The following is a 25,468-nucleotide window of genomic DNA, read 5'->3' as shown; positions in this document are numbered from 1 at the left end:
TCCATGCCTCCATGCTTCTGCATCTATTTTGTTCATCCGTTTAGCATGTTAATTAGATTTCACTTATACATGAGATCATGTGATATTTGTCTTTCTCTGACTGGCTTATTTCACTCAGCACAGTACTCTCTGTGTCTATCCATGCCGTCATAAAGGGTAAGAAATCCTCCTTTTGTGCAGCTGCATGTATTCCATGGTGTAAATGTGCACTCATTCGTTATCCACTCACCTGCTGATGGGCATCTGGGCTGTTTCCAGATCTTAGTTATTGTAAACAATGTTGACATGAACATAGGGGTGCATGTCTTCTTTCTGATTGGTGTTTCCGGGTTTTAGGATATATTCTTAGAAGTGAGATCACTGAATCAAACTCAAAATGGATAAAAGACTTAAATGTAAGTCATGAAACCATAAAAATCCTAGAAGAAAAATAGGCAGGAAAACTTCAGACATTTCTTGTAGCAATATGTTTGCAGATACATCTCCTAGGGCAAGAGAAACAAAGGAGAAAATAAACAAATGGGACTATATCAAACTAAACAGCTTCTGCACCTCAAAAACAAAACAAAAAAAATACATTAGCAAAATAAAAAGGGAATCCACTGTATGGGAGAACATTTTTGCCAATGACACATCTGATAAGGGGTTAGTTTCCAAAATATATAAAGAATTCATACAGCTCAACAAAAGGAAGACAAATAACCCAATTAAAAAATGGGCACAGGATCTGAATAGGCACCTCTCCAAAGAGGACATACAGATGGCCAAGAGACATTTGAAAAAATGCTCAATGTCACTAATCATCAGAGAGGTGCAAATTAAAGTTACAAGGAGATATCAGCTCATACCTGCCAGATTGGCTACCATCAATAAATCAACAAACAAGTGCTGGTGAGGATGTGGAAAAAAGGTAACCCTAGTGCACTGCTGGTGGGACTGCAGACTGATGCAGCCACTATGGAAAACAGTATAGAATTTACTAATATATATATCTGTTGTTTGACCCAGCGATCCCGCTTCTAGGAATACACCCTAAGATTTCCCCATCTTTACACAGAGCTTCTGTCCGTTGTATAAAGGTACTCTAGCAATGTGCAGGGATTCTATACAAATTGCATTCTTTCCGAGTGAGAAGTGGCGGTCTGGGTGGCTCAGGAAGAGGGTGAGCTGGCGGGTGGCAAGTTGAGGGCGGAGGCTGGAGGGATGACTCAGAGGCAGTGTTTAAAAACAGCCCCCAGATGCATGTGTTCCCATCATCTCCAGCTCTGAGACAACAACCCTCCCCTTTCCTACAATTTTCTTCCCACTCCCACCTCCATCCTTTCTTTCCTAGATTCCTCTCAATGTCTATTTTAATCCAACTTTATCTGTGTAAAATGTTTGAAGGTTATTAAAATGTTCCAGATAGGAATAGCCTGGGTTTTTTATGCTCCTCTAAGTCATCACACTGGGTAATGGCGAGTGGCTGATCCATTAAGCTCTTGAAGAGCACAGACAGACATTATTTTGTAATTCTTTTTCTCTAGTGCCTAACACCATGCCTGACACATGGTAGTCCTTCAATGATGTATACTGAATGAGTCCCAAGGAAACCCTTCTTGGTCCTTTCCGTAATATTCCTATTGTTCCCATGCCAGGATCATAGCTAATTATGATATACCGCCCTCCCCCCCCAAAAAAAACACCCAGAAAAAAAAAAAACATTTTTGGCCTTGCCCAGATAGCTCCATAGGTTTGAGCATCATCCTGATACGCCAAGGTTGTGGGTTCAATCTCCGGTCAAGAATCAACCAATGAATGCATATATAAGTGGAACAACAAATTGATGTCTGTCTCTGTCTCTTTCTCAAATTAATAAAAAACTTCAAGGAAGTAATACATCTAAAACATCTGAGATATATTTATTAACATGAAAGTACCTCTAATTGGTTCAAGTTCAGACTGGGGTATTCGTGTAGCCTTGTGTGGAAGGAAGAAAATGGAATATTTCCACATCATTGAATTTTTCTCCCTGTAATTACTGGCTAGTTTAAGGCAAACCAGTCCCAGGACTCTAGGATTCTGGCCTTCGGTAACTGTCCTGAATGGTCTTTGTTGTCTTACTTCCCTGGAAAAGAGATGGAGAAGGTGAGATGTGGTTGGGACCCAGCATTCTCAACAGCCAAAATCCAGCCCCATCTCAAGCATGTGTCATACATGCTCCTACCCAAGCTGCCCAGGGAAGATAGCTATTTGCATGGAGAGCAAAGTGAGACAATTTCACCCTTCTCATTGCCATGAGGATTCCACCCCCATCGTCAGTCCAGACCCCAGGTGGACTAGACCAGACGGCATTGATGATGCCTTGTGTGAAAGGCAGACGTAGACCCGAGGAGCCGTGCACCGTGGGAAGCAAGCTGGTCTCCGTCCAGAGACCAGCTTCAAATTCTCCATGCTCACCAATCTCATGCTGAGGAAAGGAGAGATGCACACGCAGATGCAGCCCTTTCCATATAGCCTGTCCATGTCAATTTTCTCCTCTTGGAGAGGCACTGAGGGAAGAAGCAGGGAGAGGAGCCAGGGATTCCTAGGGGCTCTCACACTTGTCCACTGGGACCTCTTGGGCCACTGGAACTATTGTTGCTGGAGCAGTAGGGGCAAGGGAAGGGCCTGACCTTCTGGTTTTCAAATCTGGGGTCCCTCCGAGGAACTGCAGAACAAATTCCTGCTGTCTCTAAACTTTCTTCCCTGCAGCTGACTTTGGAATCGCTTGGTTTGGCTTTGTTGATATGGCAATAATTACAGTCATTTTCATTAATTGCTCCCTATTTGAGCCTAATTGCCATGGAGTACAATAAAAATTATGCACATCATTCAATGTGGCACATTAACTTCAGATTTTATTTCATGATAACACTAGATTTGTTTCACTTTTACACATTATTGCTCGCATGACTTGGTTAGATACATTTTTAAAAAAAATAGAGAAAAAGACCTATTTCAATAAGCCCAATCACTGACCATAGGAGGCCTCATGAAGGACAGGGACCAAGAACGGAAAGTTGTCCTTTGCGTCACTTTGAGTAATCTCTTTATTCTTTTCTCTTCCTCCTGATCACATTGTTCTGTTTCTCCATGCACATGACAGACAGTGCTTTTTCACAAGGAGCTGTTGAGTTTCTATGACCTCCGTTCAAGTAACCAGCTTAGACTGAGGGCTCTCTGTGAAGTCCAATTCCAAATTTCCAGGAGAAAGAACCTGGGTAACCCAGCTGATCCGCTATATCTGGTGCAATCGACTATGGCCAGTTGATGGACTGCAGTAGGTCAAGAAGAGCTTCAGGGGCTCCCACCTGTGGCAGGTGGGTGAGAGTGGGGTGGAGGAGCCCCCACTGCTTTAAGTCTTTCTGTAAATTGGGCCGTGGTTAATACTGCGTAGAACCTGCCTCTTAGCATGTTGATGAGTGTGGCAAGAGGCATGTCTTTATTATATGCAGGCACTTAGATAGCAATGAACATAATATTTTATAAGCATTATTGTTATAGTTTTGGATCCTTAAATCATTTATTTTGAGGTTGAGGGAAGATTATGATTTGAAGATCCATAAACTCCACCAAAATTTTTATACAAATAATCCAAGAATATCAGGGAAATTGTATTTAAAAACCTGTACTTATTTATTTTTCCCCAACATTCTGAGTAGCAGTTTAGACATTTTCACAAATGAGATCTAATTTTGGAGTGCTTTGAAAACGTGGACTGTAATATTTTATTAACCCACAAGGGGGCAGGCTTCCCAAACATAAAGAGACATTGCTCCCTGAGAAACAAAGGAGGTTCCAGAGAGGTGACTGTTGGCTGTCAGAAATACAATATTACTATTACCCTCAAGAATATAATGAATAAATAAAAGCACCAAAATGTTTTTTAAGACCAGGCACAATTCCTGGCTATGTGAACAAAGTGGCTTCTTGTCACCTGCCAAGTCTGTTTGGCTACAAGTTTGGTAAATAAAAGACATTACCAGTGTGCCCAACCACTCTGATCTTTGCCTTTGCTTCTGGCCCTCTGCTCCCTTTCTCCCCGTGTCTTCCTCCTCCTTCTTCTTCTTTGTCACCTTCTCCTATAAAAACATCTTCAGGAAAAGTAACTGTGATTACATTTGAAAGAAATAAAAATCCTAGGAATTGGAGTTCACTGCAAACACAATCAAAAGTGTGACAGTTACTAAAAATGGTATTTGGATTTTCAGATGCTTTACCAGGACTCGTATGAAAGGCCATGAAGTAGTGTAAATATTATAGGAATGACTGTCACAAGATACACATCGCCCATTACATTTAACAAGCTGGAAAAATCCAACTAAAACATTAAAATAAAAATCGCCCCCTCTTTATTGAGGGAGGGAGGATGACCCAGGAAAGTAGCTGGATTTCTATGGTGGAAGCTCAGCCCGCACTGAGCACTCGCCGCTGCCACCTCACCGCCTCGGCATGCGCCAGGGCCTGGGTCTCACTGCCCCGACCCCCTAAAACTGTGCAGTTTGTCTACGAAGCGCTCATGTTACTGGTTTTATCCCTATTCTTAATGAAACTCTCTGGTTCCATTCAGACACTTCTTAGCTCTCAAGAAAAGTAATTTCTACTAAAGTGTGATGTTGGTAATAGTTTAAACATCGCCTCTTTGCCTCCCTTAAGGATTTGCAATTTAATAGGAATCAAAATTCTAAGCTAAACATGGAGCCAAACAGTGCTTATTGTGTGCTGCCTTTTGTGTAAGGAAATACGTAATAGTATGTGCTTGTATTTTCAGAAATAAGCATGAAAGGATGAGACAAAATCTAATAATAAAAATGGTTATCCATACAGCAAGGGAGAGGAGTGGGTGGAGAGAGTAGGCATAACGGCAATCCTCTGCTGAGTGCTTTGTGCTGCGGTTCTGACTTTGAAACCGAATGTGTCCTGGAGCCGGGTCACACCAGCTAATATGAGCCAAATGTCAAGTTTTCAAGAATGTTGTGAGCCAGTTATTAAAGTCATTATTAAAAATTAAATTATACAAACTTAGTATTAAATAAATATTTTAAGATAATAAATCTTAAAAATCATCAATACCTAATTATTTTGTCACATTTTACTATTATCTGCATTACTGAAATCGTTATATCGATATGATAGAAATACTATACAACGCAGTGCTACTATGCAGCCCCCAAATTCTACATTCGGTAATGTAGCATTGGTAGCTTGAAATCCATCATGGTAGTAATATTTACACCATAGAAACTGGCAAAATTAGGGCTTTTATTTTTAGGGATCTGCTTGTTAAATATTTACTAGCACACTACTGCTTTGGGACTAGGTTAATATTTCACGTAATTTAAAAGTAAATGTAATTTTTTTAAAAAAAAGCTGAAATAAACAAATTTCTTAAATGTATATTATATAGCTGCCAAACCAATACAAAGAAAAATTATTTCTAATAACTTTAAATGACAGTATTTTCACAGTTAATGTTTGCTGGAATATATCCTGAATGAAGAAACAATGCAAATAATTCTTAATCTACATTAAGTAGTCCTATTACTTACTGGAGGCCTGGTGCACGGATTCGTGCACCAGTGGGGTCCCTCAGCCTGGCCTGTGGGGATTGGACCGAAACCAGCAGTCCAACATCCCCCAAGGGGTCCCAGAGTGCGAGAGGGCACTCTGCAAAGTTACTGTCACTCTGCAGCTCCTGAGTTGAGCGTCTTCCCCCTGGTGGTCAGTGCATGCCATAGCTACTGACCGGTTGGCTGGTCAGCCGGTCACGTAGGCTTTTATATATATAGATTATTATTGTAATAGACTACTTACACACATATGTGTATATATGATGTACATATACACATAAACATATACATAAATATAATGTATATTAAATGTATACTTGATAAAGCAAATAATGTTATTAGAATCCCCAACTTTTTTCAGCATAAGCAAAAACATACAAATAAAAACCAAAAAGTTAAGTAAAATTCTATAATCTTAAATTTAAGTTATAATATCAGTATGAATTCATGATTTGTTTTTGACCTTCTAGTAACACTCATCTCCAAGATCTCCACTAAAAGCACTAGTAGAAGCAATGACAACCCAGGGAAAACAAGCAGCCTGAACACCCAGTCTGTGTTCTCTAAGTACCATTTCCCACTAAAAGAGAATGACGGCCTCCCTGGCCGGTTTGGCTCAGTGGATAGAGCGTCGGCCTGCGGACTGAAGGGTCCCAGGTTCGATGCCGGTCAAGGGCATGTACCTTGGTTGCGGGCACATCCCCAGTTGGGGTGTACAGGAGGCAGCTGATCGATGCTTCTCTCTCATCGATGTTTCTAACTCTCTATCCCTCTCCCTTCCTCTCTGTAAAAAATCAATAAAATATATTTAAAAAAAAAAAAAAAAAGAATGAGGGCCACCTAGACAAACCATTCATTCCATGTCTGGGTCAGGAAATATACAAGATGAACCTAGGAGATTGTGCTTTGTCAGAAATCAAGAGAACTATCAAAAGCTACTAAAGTAATATCAGAGGACATAGAAACCGACTTGAAGGGGCACCCTTTGGCCAAAGATGGAACAACTTGAACATTAAAAAAATTAAATATATTAAAAACACATCAAATATATTAAATGTCATAACCTCACAATGGTAGCCTAAATATAATTTTTAAAAGAAACTCACTATGTATCTTTAGAAGATGCTACTGAAATGACGAATTATTCTGAAAACTGAAAACCACTGGAAGAGAGCGTTTGTTCTTCCTTTTCTTTATGAATTGGGCCGTCAGGTAACAACTAGACAGTGTGTGAAATACCTTTGTAAAATAACTCCATCTAACAAATGCAGAAATGAGAGGATTTAAATATCATTATTCTATTACCCCTAATAAGGTAATGGCTCTAGGAGCTGAACATCAATGATTGCTAGAACAATTAAGTGAAAGGTTGATGTACATCAGACAACAAAGAACAGTGTCCCCTAAGAAATGGGAAACAGAAAGGCTTTGTTTGAGATGACCTTGAGAGAATTCCCAGCCACAGGGCAAGGAGGGTGAAGCCAAGGGAAGCTTGGTAGGTAGATTCCCTGAGTTGAGGAGTGAGCACTGGGAAGGGCATTGACTCAGCAGTAGAGAGTAATTACCCCTAGACCAGTGGTTCTCAACCTGGGCTGCACATTAGAATCGCCTGGGAATCTTTTTAAAATCCTGATTTCTGTGTCTCATCCTCCGGAAATTCTGTTTCTTTGTTATGGGGTGAGGCCACAGCATTAGTAACAAAGAAACAGAATTTCTGGAGGATGAGGCCCAGAAATCAGGATTTTAAAGATTCCCAGGTGATTCTAATGTGCAGCCAAGGTTGAGAACCCCTGCCCTGACTAAACACTGCTCTTGTCCTGCCTAACAAATTGCAAAAAAAAAAAAACTCAACAAAAATAAAGATAAAAATGTTTCCAAATAACAACTGTGTCTTAGAATATAGCTCAAGGACATTTATGACAATATAAAGTATCCAATATTCAACAAAGCAAAATTCAAGATGTCTGGATCCATCAAGCAGGCATATAAAGAAGCAGGAGACTATGACTCATGATGAGGAGAAAAGTCAACCAATCACAGCCGACTCACTGACATATGTAGATGTCAGAACTATCAGATGAGCACATCACAACAGTTTTATAACTGTATTCTTCACGTTGGAGGAGTAAAGTAGAGGCAGAGAAGATAATACTTAAAAAGACTCAAATCAGACTGCTACACATAAAAACTACAATGTCTGAGGTAAAATGAAAATACACTGGATGATATTAAACACAGATGATATAGTGCAGATGAAAAGATTACTGAACTTGAAGTGATAGCAATAGAAACTACCCAAAATAAAACAAAGGGGACGTTTTTAAACAAACGACCAGCAAGCTGTGGGATCATTCCCTGTGGCCTGTTACAGGTGTAAGTGAAGTTCTTGAAGGTGAGAGGAGAGAGGGTTGGGAAATAAAATATTTGAAGAAATCATGGCTAAAAATTTTTCCAAATTTGAAAAAAACCATAAATCTTAAGCACAGGAAAAGGCTCCATGAAACTTAATCCCAAAGGAAAAAAAAATGACACCAAGGCACATCATAGTGAAATTGCTCAAAACCAGTAATAAAGGGGAAAATGTTAAAGCTGCCAGAGAGGACAGAAACAGGCATGTTCCGTACTGAGGAGAAAGGCCAAGACGACAGCCATTTTCTCAGTGGAGGAAGGCAATCAAGAAGGCAGTGGAGTGACGTGTTTAAAGTACTAAAGCAAAAGCTGTCAACCTCAAATTTTATATGCAGCACAATGTGGTGAATGCAGCTATCATCCCCAAGAGTTTACACATCCCTTCCTACAAATCCTCCCTCCTGTCAAGCCTGCCACTCTCTTCCCCTTGGTCCCTAGGCAACCACAATCCTTTCTCTGTCACTACAGATTAATTTACATTTTCTTGAATTTTATATAAATGGAATCATATGGTGTATATGCTTTTAAAAAATCCTCACCAGAGGATATGCTTATTGATTTTAGAGAGAGGGGTTGGGAGAGAGAGAGAGAGAGAGAGAGAGAGAGAGAGAAAAAGAGAGAGGAATATCGATTGCCTTCAGTATGTTCCCTGACTGGGGATTGAACCCACAACCTTTTGGTACACAGGATGATGCTCCAACCAACTGAGCCACACCATCCAAGGTGGTGTGTATGCTTTTCTTGTCTGACTTTTTAAAATATATATATTTTTAATTGATTTTTTACAGAGGAAGGGAGAGAGATAGAGAGTTAGAAACATCGATGAGAGAGAAACATCGATCAGCTGCCTCCTGCACACCTCCCACTAGGGATGTGCCTGCAACCAAGGTACATGCCCTTGACCGGAATCAAACCTGGGACCCTTCAGTCCGCAGGCCGATACTCTACTCACTGAGCCAAACTGGCTATGGCTCTTGTCTGACTTTTTTCACTGGGCATAAGTTTTTGAGATTTATTTATGTTGTGTGTATGAATAGTTTACTCCTTTTCGATGCTGAGTAGTATTCCAATTTATGAATTCATCAGAATTTATCCAATGCCTGTTAATGGACTTAAATTGTTTCCATTTTTTGGTTAATACAAATAAAGCTGCAATGAAAATTCCTGTATGATATATGCCGCCCTTGCTTTTGAATAAATACCTAGGAGGGGAATGGCTACATCATGTGGTAGGTATATATTTAATGCTTTGCAACAACTGCAAGGCTGTTTTCAAAAACTTCTCAATGACCTAGAGAGGTAAGAATAGTCTCTCCTACCGATGAGGAAATTGAGAATCAGAGATATTGATTTGTTCAATATCACTTAGCCCATAAGTGGTAAAACAAAAAATAAATGTATTCCTCCTAACTCTACAATTAGAGAAGCTCCCATCAGCCCATAGTTATTCCTAAAAACCTAACGTCTCACCACTCTTCTTGCCAGGCTGACTGATTATCACTAGAAAAACAGGGGATTGGTGATCTGCTGTTAGGGCAGGGCTTTGAAAAGTTATTCCATGAAACTTTAGTCTACAAGATGTGTGTGGTAGAAGGGTTCAGTGGTCAAGAAAGTGTGGAAATTGGAATCCATGAGCCCCTTGTGTAAATTCATTGTTCACACTGGACTATGAAGGGCACGAGAACTTCTATAGTAACAAAACCCATTTATTTTTGTTTAATAAAAAAATTGTTAGTATTTCCTAACAATATTTGAACATAGAACTTTTTTTAACCACAACTTAAACAAACACATTTTTATGGATTTCAGAGAGAAAGGGGGGGAGAGAGAGAGAGATCTAGAAACAGCAATGATGAGAATCATTGACTGTCCGCTTCCTGCACGCTCCACCCTGGGGATCAATATGCAACTCAGGCACGTGCGCTGATCAGGAATCCAACCATGACCTCCTGGTTCCTAGGTTGACACTCAACCACTGGGCCACACTGGCCAGGGCACCACTTTTAACTTTTAACAGGATCTTATAAACTTATTAAAAATGTGTTAGAGATATAATAAACTTTAACAAACCTTTAGTTAGGCCTTTCCAGGTCAGGATAACAATATAGTCTCCTTTTACCTGGCCCCTCAGAAAACATGGAAAAAACATGTAGAGCTACAAGTCTTAAAAAAAGTAGGAACTCTTATTCCAGAGCAGCAAAGTGCGGTTTCTGTATCAATTGCCTAGATAACAGAATAAAATAGTTACTCTGATGTGAAAGTGAAACCTCTCAGGGCTTGTTCATTTCAAGCTGAGTTCTCGGACATTTTGAACTTCTCTAAAAGGAAGTAAAACTTGAAGCCACTTCCAGGTTGATGAACAAACCCTCCTGCTTGTGAGGACATCTCCCCGCTGGGTCCTGCAGATTGCGGGGCCCCACGCAATCGAGCGAAGTGGAAAGAATTAGGAACAATTTGTTGACCTCAATTACCTTTTGCCTACAAAGACCAAACTCCATTACAAACTAAACGCCAAACCATATTTATGCTTTAGAAACAAGGCACCAAATTTGGATCCAGACTGTCCAGGTTGCCTCTTGAAACTTCCGTTGTCCTGGTTTTGACTGAGGTTTTCCTTCAATACAATAATTTGCCCCAATTAAAATGGGGAGCATAACAAAACCCAGAAAGACTTAGTTTACCCATTCTCTCTGTCCACCCACACTGTCAATGAATGACTCTACAGAGTGATAAAGAGTTGGGCAGAAGGATGGCAAAAGGCTGTGCAGAAGAAAGATCTATGTGTGGGTTATCCTCCACTTGCTGCTTCAGATCCATTCTCTCTCTGTCTTCCCCATCCTGCCTGGTGTCAGGTGGGCACTAGACCAATGGGGGGGGCGCACCCCACAAGCCATACTGATGTCCAACCGCTATGCTGCACATCTAAACCAACACAATATTGAATGTCAACTGCAATTTAATTAACAATATAAAAATCCCCAACAGAAAATAAGAGTAAGGACTAAAATTAACTAAAGAAATGATTGATCTTCAAGTAGTTTGGTAAATAAATGAATGACTGTATTTTTGTTTTTACTGGTAGTTGCTTCCTCCCAGATCCTCATCTTTGAAGGGAGAATAAAATGATTAACGTATCTCTTTGTGTTAATGGAGCCCCCACATTAATCATCTAGTTCTAAAGAATTCATTCTCAATTTCCATGTGAGTTTTGAAACAAAAATATCCTGGAATAAAAATGTTTATATGAATAAGAGAACAGATACAATGATTCGCACTGGGTAGAGATACCCAATACTGATGTTTTGATACATGATCTGACCCTGCTAATATTTCCTTAATTCACTGATTCAGTTAGACCCATGGTTGGCAAACTGCGGGTCGCAAGCCACATGCGGCTCTTTGGCCCCTTGAGTGTGGCTCTTCCTAAGCCTTAGGAGTACCCTAATTAAGTTAATAACAATGTACCTACCAATATAGTTTAAGTTGAAAAATTTGGCTCTCAAAAGAAATTTCAATCGTTGTACTGTTGATATTTGGCTCTGTTGCCTAATGAGTTTGCCGACCACTGATAGACCATTAAAGCCTTCATAACCAACTGAATCTCTTTCTTGCAAATAGGGCATGAAGCCCCAGCCTTCTTTAATTTCTGGTACAGTGAAAACAAGTGGCAAGATGGCTTGTCCTCCCACGAATAATGTCCCTGTCTCTTGGTCTTTTCTCACATAGAGGACATGGCTTCGAGAGATTCCAGCAATCTTCCATGTTTTCTAGAACTGTTCTCTGTTTTGAGAGGTTAGCTGACTGTTCTCCTCTTGCTTGCTATGATCGCGTGGCTTTCAGACCTGTGTGCCAAATCCAAGCATTCCACCGCGTTGCAGGGATGAGAGTGTCTGGGGTTTCCTTCCCTTCTATACATCTTGACGTTGTAACAACTGGACCTGAGCTGGTTCTTCGGCAATCAGGGTCATCGATTCCTTCATGCTCCTTCTCTTCCCCTACAGCAGTGATATCAGACGTGGAGAGAGAATAGGTTAACTTAGAACAATCTGAACACCAATCTTTCCTTGAGGCCCGACAACAAACACAGTGCCTCTTGCTTGGTGTTAAATTAAACTTCGTGCACTCAGTACACTGTCACTCATCCTCAGAGCAGCAGTGCCAGTGTTGCTCAGACAGGAATCATTCCCATGCCAAGCCTGGGGGGAAGAGGACGCCAGTCACCCAACATCTGTTTTTCACAGCCTTTTTCCTTTCTGTAGTGTCTGAAAAAATTCCAAACAGGCTAAGGTTGTTCACTAGTCCCATTTTGCTTCATCTCTTATGTCCTCTCAAGTGGAACAGCTTAAATTACCCAATTTTCAGTCTTTTGAACTCATCAGCTCAGCTTTCTGATGTTGACACATTATAACTGCTTGAACATAATGTGAACATTCACATTAATTTTTCTCTCAAGCAAAACGTAAAATGCAATTGAACGAGACCCACCGTTAAGATGCTGGGCTGTGTCTGTACCACTGTGCAAAGGAATTCGCTAACCAGGATGAGAGATGGACAGGGTTCTTGTCTTGCGGACTAGGGAACTGAGCTTTTTGTTGTTGTCTGAGTTTTTAGTAAAATGCTTCCCTCCCACCCTTGGCTGTAGTGGCTTTGACATTTCAAAAGAACATCTGGAGGTGCAGGAATAGGTGAAGGAAAAGTTACACACGGGCAGGTGGAGACGATCTTCAGCCTTATTTTGTAGAATCACTAAGTACATGTCAACCTACCACCACCTAGAAGTAATTTTTTTTTAATGATAAATTTACAGACTCTTCAGCACCTCATGCTCACAGGTAGAGCAGTGTTTTTCTTCGGTATTCAAGGGGAACACCGAGGCCTACATTGAACAGCAGTCATCCAAACTGCAGGGTGTGGTTTTTCTTTTCTCCACAAGTTGGCAGGCGGCACTGCCTTTCTGAGAAGGGGTTTCTCAGGGCCTGGCTTGATCGGCTGCAGCAGAGGCCTGGGGACAGCCCGCTCTACAAGGAAGGTCCTGGCGGCTGAGCAGGGCCAGCGAGGTGGGCTCCAGTGAGCAGCAGGCTCTGGGATGGGTGTAGTGTGGCAGGCAGAACACGGTCCCAAGGGCACATTACAGATTGGAGATGGCTTCTGAGAACAGCAATTCACAGCAGAAAGGGCCAGGAGCGCTGATCTGGGAAATTGGGAAGAGAAGGGTTTCCCAAGGCCACACAGTAGGCCAGCATCACAAGGACACTGTCCTCCAGCAGCCAGGCCCGGAGCATCTGCCAAGGAAAAGACAGAGCCAGTCCTACAGGGACTGACACCAGAGCAGTGAATTAGATACAAGAGCCAGAAGAGACTTACTTGCAGGACTGGATGAAAAATGGGCACTGGGCTCAGAAATAGATCCTGGTACTAACAGGGCACATGAGGGCAGAGGCGGGGAAGCTAACAATGCAAAAGATGGAGCTTCCATTTAAACAATAAAGAATTAAAAAAAAAAAAAAGACAGAGCTTCCAAATAGAGCTCGTTGCTTCCACTACTTAAAATCTGATTTGATCCTGAAAGTGAAGGGCTGTGTCTTTGGATCTGCAGAACTTCTTTCTCAGGGCTTAACCAAAATTCAGTTCCCTGAACATGCCTATGACACGTAGTATGAGTCAGGACTCTTAGAGGAAAGTGACAGAAAACCAATTCAAGTTAGCTTTAGGCAACCACAAATGAAAGGACTTTACTGGTCCATGTGTTTAACTGGAAAACACAGGGTCGACCCAGCCGCTATAAACACAGTTGGATCCAGGGGCTTAAATACTGTCCCTTCAGCTCTTCTCCGTCTTTCATTTCTACTTGTCTGCCCAGTGGTGGGCTGGGAAATGTTTTTAACAAACTGGGTCTCTGAAGAAAACAAATGTATGCATGTACACACATAAGCTAATAGAAAGGATGTGTAGCACAACTTATTACTACTAATCCTATACAATAAAAGGCTAATATGCAAATTGTCCCCTCGGGAGTTCTACTGGGAGTTTGATTGCTTGCTATGACGTGCACTGACCACTAGGGGGCTGTGCAAAACATGGCAGGTGACCAGTGGCAGCAGAGCGCTGAGGGAGTGAGGGAAGGAGGGGGCGGGGAGGCTGGGAGGCGGAGAATCTGATCAGCCCTGATTGCCAGCCTGGCCTAGGGATCCTACCCATGCACGAATTTCGATATAAAAGCCTAAGTGTCTGACCAGTAGCTATGATGCGCAATGACCACCAGGGGGCAGACGCTTCAACTGGTAGTTATGACACACACTGACCACTAGGGGGCAGAAACTCAACACAGGAGCTACGGAGCTGTGGTGACTTGGCAGATGTGGTTCTCAGGTGATGCACCCAAAGAAAATAAAGAAACTAGAATTCTCTCTTTCTCTCTCTCCCTCCATTTCTCTCTTTCCCCCCTTGATCTTATTTGAAGACACAATGAGGAGGTCAGGCTCTTATTTGAACCCAATCATGCTGGCACTCTGATCTCAGACTTCTAATCTCTAGAACCATGAGAAAAAAAATGCCTGTTATGGTATCCTGGCCTATATAATAAAAGGCTAATATGCAAATAAACTGAACAGCAGAACGACTGGTCGCTATGATGTGCACTGACCACCAGGGGACAGATGCTCGATGCAGGAGCTGCCCCCTGATGGTCAGTGAGCTCCCACAGGGAAAGCACCACTTAGCCAGAAGCCAGGCTTATGGCTAGCAAGTGCAGCAGTGATGGCAGGAGCCTCTCCAGCCTCCACGGCAGCACTAAGAATGTCTGACTTGGGGGGCCTAAGCCATCAGTCGGACATCCCCTGAGGTCTCCCAGACTGCAAGAGGGCACAGGCTGGGCTCAGGGACTCCCCAGAATGCATGAATTTCATGCAACGAGCCTCTAGTTTTGTTATAATGCCCTGGGCAGACTAAGATAAGGCCCTAGCCCCCAATGTGGCTATATCTGGAGATAAGGTCCATATGGAAGTAATTAAGGTTAAAAGAGGTTGTAAGGGTGGGTCCCTAGATAAATTTGATGGTTTTACAAGAAGATTTCTCTCTCCCTCCCTCCCTCTTTCTCTTCCTCTCTCCCTCCCTTTCCTCCTGCCTCTTTCTTTTTCTGTGGGCACACTCAGAGGCCATGTGAGCACACGGCCAGATGAAGGCTGCCTACAAACCAAGAGAAGAGAATTCATGATAAAACCTAGCTTGCTGGCATGTTGATCTGGACTTCTCAGTCTCTATAACTTTGAGAAATAAATGTCCACTGTTTAAAACACTCAGTCTACGGTATTTTGTTATGGCAGCTGAGCTGACTAATATGGGCAAGAAAGATGAAAGTGAAATAATTACACATGTGGGAACTTCCCTCTTTTTGCAAAGACTTACTTTTTTGCTGAATGAGATTGTAGTTTCTGAGAGCTAGAATATTTCCTCATTTCTTTGTGCTATTTATAACGTAACTTTAGCCATGATATATTTTTATGTTTAATCTGCATAAAATTTTCTCTATAATTGTTAAATTTAGAGACAGGATTCATGAACTATGCCTTGTGGTCCTGATTTGGTTGGCTGCTTCTTTTGGTCCTTTAATCTGGTATGTTGACATTCTGGTCAATATAAACACCCCAAATTTTTTCATGAGACCTGCTCTTACGGTGTTTTTCTCATGATCTGGATTTGAAAAAAGTGACCGTTTTCTGCTCTGATGTGGGAATTTACATTTCTATTCTCAGTTATTTATTTCAACCCACTTTAGCAATCAATTGAGATAGTTTAATATTTTGATTCTGCTATCTGGCATATTATTTATTCCCACCAGCTTTATTTTGCTTTTCCTATTACAGTTCTTTAGGCTTTTCATGTCTTCATTCATTGTTAAGCAATTTTTTAATAGGACAGATTCCTTTGAAATACTACTAGGAGCTTTTTTTCACATTGCCATCTATCCACAAAGTAATTCTCTTTTATAATAATTATGCAAACCATTACAAATCCACTCCATGCCCCATTACTGTGCATAAGCTTTGTTTTGTGCGTAAAGACATCAGGTAGGACCAATGTTATAAGCCAATTAGATTTAATTCTTTGACCAATAGTCTAGACCAGCCGTGGGCAAACTACGGCCCGTTTGAAATGAATAAAACTAAAAAAAAAAAAAAGACCGTACCCTTTTATGTAATGATGTTTACTTTGAATTTATATTAGCTCACACAAACACTCCATCCATGCTTTTGTTCCGGCCCTCCGGTCCAGTTTAAGAACCCATTGTGGCCCTCGAGTCAAAAAGTTTGCCCACCCCTGGCTCTAGATTCTAGAAGAACTATTATGCAATTTTATATAATTATAATTTTGTTTCTTGTAAGAAACAAACAGGATTAGCAATATATGATGCTTGTAAAGTAGGTCTTTAAACCCCTTTCCAGAAGATAAAAATCTATATGTTGCAAAATGGAAGACACCATATAATGATTGCCAAATTTCTATGAAAAATTCTTTTGTCTAGAAGTTAACCTAATAAATCGTGGTGAAAGGCCTGCCCACTAAAGATGTCTAAGACAAGTTGACAATAGGTGGTGATGTCGCCACAGCTCACCCTTTCTGCCCTAGGACTCTTAATAAAAGGGTTAAACACCTCCCTTCCTTGTGGCAATCACTGGACCATGCCCATGGAGTTCTCGTGTGTTTGTATGTGTAAAGGGTTGTTGTTGGGAATGGGTTGGAAGTGGTTTCCTGGATTGCATGCACATTCCAATGAAAAATTCATTTGTAGTAAAAATGTTTCAAAATAATATGAATCATATCTGTTACTGTTAACATTATCTTAGAGAGAAAAAGAGGATAGTCGAAAAATTATTTATTCAAGAAAAAAAAAAGGGCAACCTTGATTTCTGAAATGATTTAATTGATTTTAAAAAGAATTGAACTTGGCATAGCCATGGGGCAAAATGGGATTTAAAGGTATCCCTCATTTTGACAAAGCTCAACAACAAAACAGGCCCCAGAAGGGGACTAAGTTTTCTTCTGGTTTTGTGCTGAGACAATTCTCCGTTGAGAGAACGAGTTTGCTGATGGGGGCGGGTCAGAAGGTAACAAGGACTCTCTGGGGGACAAGGCACTGCTAATGTGTCAAACGAGGGTCTTGTCCCATTTTTAGGTACCCTCCACTTGGTCTCCAGCTCCCATCCTTTTCACACAGCCTTTCACAATCCGAAGTCCTGGCTGGTCCATCAAAGCACCAGTGCACCCACGCCGCCTCCCCACTTCCGTTCTCCTTGAGATGATTTCTCATGACCTCGTCAGCAGGTTGCAGAACCTCCCATGTCTCTTTAGCCATATTCCTTCTGAGTCTCAGATGACGGTCCATGTGTACATTTCCTTTGGACATTCTGCAAGCTGCTTTCTCAAAGTCCAAGGCCATGCGTACCCACTCGTGACTTCCCCCCTTTTGTTACCATTATGTGATGGGGCCACTTCCCTCCATGACTCCTGCTACTTCCATACCCCTAACCAGGCTTCCATGGTGGCGAGAAGTATAGCCAGTGTAGCAGTCTTCCCTATTGTGTTCCCTACACTGACATAGAAGAATTGTCAACAAGCTAAACCAAGGATTTCTTAGATGCTCTTCTTTGGGTAGACTGGCACACCAAGAAGGAGTACCATCCTCTCCAGGCCTCTATTACTAAATGTAGCCTTGCCACTGTGCCCTTCTGAATTCCATACAGGGTTTATACCTTCTTGACTGATCTCTCCCATTAAATGCTTTTTTGTGTTAGAAAAAAAAAAACACTTCCCTTCCAATACCCCATTCCAGTTGATGGTTCTATTCTTTTAGAACTTTGTAACACCAATAGTGTCATATTTACTTTTCTCTATGAAAATGTCATGTTTATTATATCTATTATCTATATGGCATGGAACTTATTTATCTTTATATTACCAGCATTAGTCAGAATGCCTGAAACACGATAGTCAATAAATACAAGGTGAATCAGAATAAGTAGGTAGACACATATAAAGCCTTAAATAATTTTTAAGACCCTTCCCTGTAGGTGTATTTTCTTGAGAATAATTGGGCTCTTTCTTTACTATTATTCTTTTCTCAATATGTCATGGATTTACATTTTATGAGTTTATAGATTCTGAGACTTGAGTTTACGGCCCTAATCTGTGCCTCTGGGCTTACTAGGATTCAGTGTTACCTTCTTGCCCTCCCTCAAAGACGAATATAGCATTGACATTCAGAGAGTGCTAAAGAGAAAGCCAATGAAAAAATTTCATTATAAAACTGCCAAAGAACCAGCTTCCCATTATTTCTTTAAGGCAAAAGATTACTTTTGCATTATTTGAAGATTTACCTCGGAGATTTGCCTGCTTTTCAGAAGGCTGTCTTAAATATTTGGGCCTGAAAGAAGCAGGAGGGAACGAGAAGTTTTGAAGATTCAGAGGTTTTATCCTATGATATAAACAAATCACTGTGTACAATATTCCTAAGAATAAGCTGCAAATAGCTCTTATAGGATAATCAACTAAAGCCTAACTGAGGATTCAGGGAGAGTTTATTTTTCCTCTTACATAGAGCAAAATTACATTGCAATGCAGAGGACAGAATAACTATGATTTTAGATTTAGAAATACGTAGATATGTCAGAAAGGAAACATGATGTTTTAAAATAGCTTGAAGAATAAAAAATAACTGAAAGGAATAATGTAAATAAGACAAGTATCTGGTCAGAGGAACAAGTTAAAAATACTGTTTGTGGCCAGGGCACAGTTTCAGAGGTGTCTTTTAGAGTTATATATTTTTTACAGACAAATATTCTAGCAAAGCATTCACTCTCATAGCAAGTAAACTATTGGAATTTCTGAAGACAAAAACTTATATGATTCAGAGTGAACTTCCAAGTTCTTAAATAAAGAACTTTCACTATTGTGCTCATGAGTAGATTTCCTTTGTTAATGATGATACTGTCTATTTGCCTCCACAATTTCCCTTTCCCATCCTGATGTCCGTGAGCATTAGCAGAGCTCATCCTTGACACGATTTTCCCTCTTGATGCACTTTCTTTGAATTTTCATTGTTGACCACAAACTTCAGCATCCCACTTTATAGGTAATACCCAAGACTTTATCTCTAGTCCAGACTCAAAACCATTACTTCCATCCCCATAACTGTCATAGTTATTGCATACTTCCTACTTCATCACATCGTGCTGTGACTTTAAATCTTCACACAACACATCTTTCCATTTTGCCATGTGGACTTTCTTCTTGGCAGGTAGAGAGACACCCAGAGGTTAACTAGTATATGAGGGGCATATAGGAGATATTGCCAGCCACAGGTAGGGACTTAAATGACACATGCAAGAAAATTCCTTGCTGCTTGAGGACTTCCTGTTCTGGCCTCTGCGTCTGAGTCTTGGTGCTATTTCTTCCTCCTGAGTCTGACCTAGTGAGTTGCCCTTTTTCTTTGAGAACTAACTCTCCCCAGAACCAGACCATTAGTCTGACCTGACTACTGATTCCTCACTTTACTCCATTGTTCACTGCATTAGCTTCACCAAGACAGTCTTTTGAACTTTATATATAGTTTGAGGAAGTTGTCATAAGACATGTCTAAGACTATTATCTACGGAAAAATATGCTTTGAACAAAGTGTGGTTAGATACAAGGAGAACATCTTGGGGAAATGATTTGTTCAAAGAGTGCATGTGGCAGCTCATCGCAGACTCTTCATTAGAATGTAAGTTCCATGAGGCACGGACCATGCCTATATTGGTCACTCTTTAAAAAAAAAGAAAGAAAGAAAGAAATATTTCTTTCATATTTATATGTCAGAGAGGAAGGGAGGAAGAGAGAGAAAGAGAGGGAGAGGAATATCAATGAAGAGAGAGAATCATTGATCAACTGCCTCCTGCATGCCCCATACTGGGAATTGAACCCACAACCCAGGCATGTGCCTTGACCAGGACTTTCTGGTTCATAGATTGATGCTCAAACACTAAGCCATGCCGGCCAGGCTATTGGTCACACTTATATGTCCAGAAATTATCACAGTATCTGGTACATAGTAGGTTATTTGGTATCTATAATAATAAAAGGGTAATATGCTAATTAGACTGGATGTCTTCCGGATGTCCTTCCTGACCAAGCTGGGGTGGAGGGAAGCCAGCCCAGGTCCCGGGTACCTGCGGGCAGCCTGAGGGAAGCCAGCCCGGATTCCGGGTGCCGGAGGGAAGCTGGTGCCTGCAGCTGGGGGAAGGAAGGTCTACTCTTGCACGAATTTTCATGCATCGGGCCTCTAGTTTATCAATAATATTTGTTGGAAAAAAATGAGTGAATGAATTAATTAAATGAGGGTATCAGTAATTTCTCAAGTTTGCCAACTTTAATGAAGAGTGATTATTCTTCCCTAAATGGCAGTTCCAATCATGAATCTACTGAATAAATATCTCTTGTTTCAAAGGATGATGAGTACTCAAACAGCCTTTAGTCACACTGCTGCCTCAGGGATTGCTGGGGGCAGTGGGGCACAAAGGAGAAGCCAGGTGCTGTGGGTAAGAGCAATCCTCTGATGCTCCAACCCTTGTTCAATCCGAAGAGCTCTCTTTTTATTTGGTTTTCCGACTGGGAATATGTGTAACTTTTCTTTGAAAAGATGTTGGTGACTAAAATAAAAATATGGAAAACCAATGCTTTACATAGCAGACACCAAAAGATTTAATGGACCATAAGTAACTAGATAATTAAGAACCTTGTAAAATAATGATAAATAAATATATCTATATGGAAAACTATGCAATATTCCCTAACACTTTTCTACTTTTCCTTTCCTTTGATGAGCTTTGAACCATCAAATGTCTGCTTGACTTTTCTCTATCATTTCTCCCAGTTTGTCCTTTCCATCGAAAAATAACCTGTTAGGAGTTCTCATTCCTTTAGTCTCTGTTCTCTATTAGATAACTGTGAATGGTAGTAGGTTTAACTAGTCACAATAGATGAGCTACTAATCCTAAAACAACATCTTTATTAGGAAATCCTTAAAGAGTGGTTCTTCTGCACATGGGTCAGAGAAGTATTTGGGGCCTAGTAGCTTTTCAGAGCCTGGAATCATTCCAATTGGTCAGTTGCCCAGAGCATATGGGGATAGCCTACACGATGAAGGAATAATCCTAAAGGAATTATACTTCTTTATATGCCTGATCTCTAACTACTCTACCATGGGAAGTAAAATGTTCTAGTTAAAACACTGTTGTACAATTACATTCTTTCCTATGAATTAAACCACTCTGTATATTTTCCCTATGATAACAGACCCATCTATTAACATTATGATTATTTCTGCAAGATGATGTAGTTCAGGAAAAAGAAAAGTCTTCATAAAGTTTCCCAGGAAACTAGAATGTTGGCAAGATTTCATTGGGATCAATGTGAAAATAGTGGGCGGTGAGGAGGTGGAGAGAAAATTTTGTAACAGAATTTCAATGGAGTCAAAATAATACCCACTGTGCCGCTGAGGTTCTGTGAGGCCGGAGAATAATCTACACCAGAGAAATGGTTACAAACACACGAGGCAAAGGCAAATGCAGACCACTGCCAAGCAAAGGAGGCTGGCTGAGCAGGAAAAACAGCAACACATAAAGACTCTGTGACATGAACTAGTGCAGCTAAATACTAATTAGTGACTGGATATTGTACAACGGCTTAATTAATATTCTCACATTACAAAAGAGCACCTGTGAGGCATTGCACACTCAACCCTCTAATGAGTGTAAATTCACGTTGGGCTAGTAAAAGAATAGAAGTAATTGCCCCTGCCATTTGCTGTTAAGGGGGTTGACAAATGAAAACTATGTAGTCTTTTTTTTTTTCTTTCCGTGGCTGGGTTAATTCCCAGGCCTGTTAATCACATACTGGTTACATCAGTGAGATTATTTCCATCTTGTATTCTATAAATCAGGACATGTAGATGTGAAGTTATTTGATATAACAACAGCAACAGCAAAAACTGAGGAACCTTTTATAATGGAAGAAATATTTCTCTCCTGATATCAACATTCATAGGTAGTTTACCAAAAATACATTCATCATGAATTTCAAACACAGGACATACTTGAACTAGAAATTATTATATTATCATTTAACATTTAGGCCAAGTTTTAAAGGCATCAACAGCTATATATTTTTTCGATGTAAATATTAACATTTCATAAGTTATCCTTTAAAAGTTAACACCTTTTGTTACTTATTTTATTGTTAATGGCCTTTATTGGCATATACTTATTAATATTAGCCCAATAACTAGTTTTAAAAAGTGAAAGCACTGATTCAATGACAACCATAATTATATTGAACAATACTTTCAAGACATTTTGTTAAATAAAAGAATGTAAATATGATAGAAAAAAAAAAGCCATGGAGCAGGTGCTTGGTAGATCACTATACAGGTGGCAGTGGTGGACTTTGTTAAATAATGCTTTCATCAGAGTAAAACACTGTGCCTCTCTCTTTTCCCATTCCATTGGCTTTTAGGGACTTAATTTTCCTTCAGGTTTGCCCTTGGTGTTTTTTTGTTTGTTTGTTTGTTTGTTTAATTTTGTTTTATTGCTTAAAGTATTACAAAGAGTATTACATATGTCTCTCCCCCCTCGCCCCCGCCCTTGACATTACCCCGGCCTCCCCTACCCCCCAGTGTCTTATGTCCATTGGTTATGCTTATATGCATGCATACAAGTCCTTCGGTTTATCTCTTACCCCTCTCTCCTGCCCCCCAACCCTCCCCAGCCTTCCCGCTGTAGTTTGACAGTCTGTTCGATGCTGCTCTGCCTCTGTATCTATTTTTGTTCATCAGTTTATAATGGTCTCTATTATCCATGAATGAGTGAGATCATGTGGTATTTTTCTTTCATTGACTGGCTTATTTCACTTAGCAGAATGCTCTCCAGTTCTATCCATGCTGTTGCAAATGGTAAGAATTCCTTCTTTTTTGCAGCAGTATAGTATTCCATTGTGTAGATGTACCAAAGTTTTTAATCCATTCATCTGCTGATAGGCACTAAGGCTGTTTCCAAATCTTAGCTATTGTAAATTGTGCTGCTATGTACATAGGAGTGCATATGTTCTTTCTGATTGGGGTTTCTGATTTCTTGAGATATAGTCCTATAAGTAAAATTACTGGGTCAAATGGGAGTTCCATTTTTAATTTTTTGAGGAAACTTCATTCTGTTTTCCACAGTGGCTGCACCAGTCTGCATCCCCACCAGCAGTGTAGGAGGGTTCCTTTTTCTCCACATTCTCTCCAGCACTTGTTGGTTGATTTGTTGATGATATCCATTCTAACAAGTGTGAGATGGTACCTCATTGTCATTTTGATTTGTATTTTTTGGGTGATTAGTGACCTTGAGCATGTTTTCATGTCCCTTGGCCTTCTGTATGTCCACTTTTGAAATTGTTTGTGTGTGTGTTAAGGTCACAGGGCTGGAAGGAGACAGGGACAGGATGCAAAGCCCATGTTCTCTGCCCTGTGAATCAGTGCCCAACCACTGTACTATCCTGATGCCTTGGGAAGATGGAAAGGTGAGAGGCAGACATGCCTCCAGTGGAAATCTAGGAGAAAGTATCGCTCTACCTCATACTATTTTATTTCAACAACAGTGAAAATGCTGGTAGTTTTGCAATCTCAATGATTCACTCATTAATCATTAATTAATTAATCATTATTTACTGAGATTCTAATAAGGTGCAAGGCAGTGAGATGGGCTCTGGAAGAACACAAAAGCATATTAGACACAGTCCTGGTCCCCAAGTTGGAGAAATAAAATACAGACTTAGCAAAGACAATTATGCAAAAGAAATATCAACAACCTAATTCATTGGAGGAAGGGATGGCAAAATTTTTGTGTAAAGGGCCAGACAGTAAATATTACAGGCTTTGTGGGTCATTTGGTCTGTGTGGCAATTACTCAACTCTACTGTGGGAGCACAAAAGCAGCCATAGAGAATGAATAAGTGAATGAGTGTGGCTGTGTTTCAATAAAACTTTATTTATAAAAACTGACGATGGGCTACAGGCCATGGTTTACCAACCCCTTTGTTGAGCTTTTGGAATATTAGATACTGTAGGACATTTAAATGTGGGACAAAAAGTGGAGTTAATGGAGAAGTAAAGAGGAGGGGATAGAGAAGGAGGGAGAGAATCAGGAGACAGTATGTCAAGGAAAGGGACAGGGTGACTCACTAAGGCCTGGAGGAGGTGGGCCTTGAGGATGAGGAGGCTATTGGGAAATGGGAACACACAAGGAAGGCATCAGTTAGGTATAGTTGCCCATTGAGGCTTTGGGGGTGGATCTGGAAAATAAAGATTTATGGGGAAGAAGATGGTTTGTGTAGAAGCAGAGCTGCCACTGAAGAGCCTGTATTTGGCAGAGATGAGAGCAAACATGGGTGCCAGCCCCTTCCTCCTCAAGATGGTAAAAGACCTTTCCTATCTCTCCAACTCAGGTGTGCCTGCTCACATTTCTCTAGCCCACCCCACCTCTTGTGGAGCTCTCTGTCCCCTCCTAGCCTAGAGTAAGTGACAAACAATCCTTTCTCTTCATGTTTGTATCTCAGAGCAGTCAACTTCCCCCAGGCTGTATTTTATACCACCTATGTTTATTCATCTTAGTCAGTGGGTTTTATTGCTCCAAGGTCCCCCCCACACACACACACTTTGATTTTTCAATTTCTGTGAAGGAAAACCCAGTCAAAATAAATGATACGCCTAGGACTTTCGGTCCTTGTAGTTATTTCATTCACAAGCAGTTACTGTGTACAGTTACAGGATGTTGGCAGCAGAAAGGCTTCCGAGATCTTTTAGTCTAAGTCATTCCTTTCACATTAAAAATAAAAAACGAGGCCCAGCGCAGGAGAACGGACTTCCCAAGGCCCCATAATTCTTACCACTGGCGATAGTTTTGTTTTTTACTTTTTAATTAATCTTTTTATTGGGAAATACAACACAATTATACCCTGAAATATAAGTCAAAGGTAAGTATAATAATTACTGAATAGACATGTAATCACTAGAGCAAAAGTAGAACAATGCCAGGCCCTTCTGAACACATGCCCATACTTCCTTCTTCAGGCAACCACTGGCCTGACTTTTTAAAAAAACTTTGGAAAACTATGCCTGACATAACATGTACCATTTTAACCATTTTTAAGTGGGCAATTCAGTGGAGGTCAGCATATTCACATTGCTGTATAATCATCACCACGATTCATTTCCAGAGCTTTCCCATCATCCCACAGGGAAACTTGTACCCATGAAACAATAACTCTTAGGACAGTTTTGCTTAATAATTTCCCAGATTTTCTGGAGCTCCAGTCTTTCTGAATATAAGGTTTTAAAGCAACATAGTGATATGTACAACATAGCGATTGTGTGTGATTTGAAGGGAGAAAGGTGGAAG

At 40.6% G+C, this 25,468-nt stretch overlaps 1 long non-coding RNA gene across 2 annotated transcripts in view; it reads right to left on the bottom strand.

Moving 5' to 3' along the window:
• Positions 1-1,925: 1,925 nt before the first annotated feature.
• Positions 1,926-25,468, bottom strand: part of LOC118661339 — a 65,189-nt gene continuing 41,646 nt past the window's right edge. Inside the window, exon 4 of one of the 2 annotated variants that reach the window (XR_004969292.1) lies at positions 1,926-2,107. This is a non-coding gene — a long non-coding RNA (uncharacterized LOC118661339). Of the gene's footprint in view, positions 2,108-9,812; positions 11,996-25,468 lie in introns of those variants that run through there. The other variant, XR_004969293.1, reaches the window with a different exon arrangement.

This window comes from Myotis myotis, unplaced genomic scaffold (assembly GCF_014108235.1).
Source record: "Myotis myotis isolate mMyoMyo1 unplaced genomic scaffold, mMyoMyo1.p scaffold_m19_p_8, whole genome shotgun sequence".
NCBI lineage: Eukaryota > Metazoa > Chordata > Mammalia > Chiroptera > Vespertilionidae > Myotis > Myotis myotis.
The sequence above is the reverse complement of the archived record's forward strand: the minus strand, read 5'-3'. Positions and strand labels throughout refer to the sequence as shown.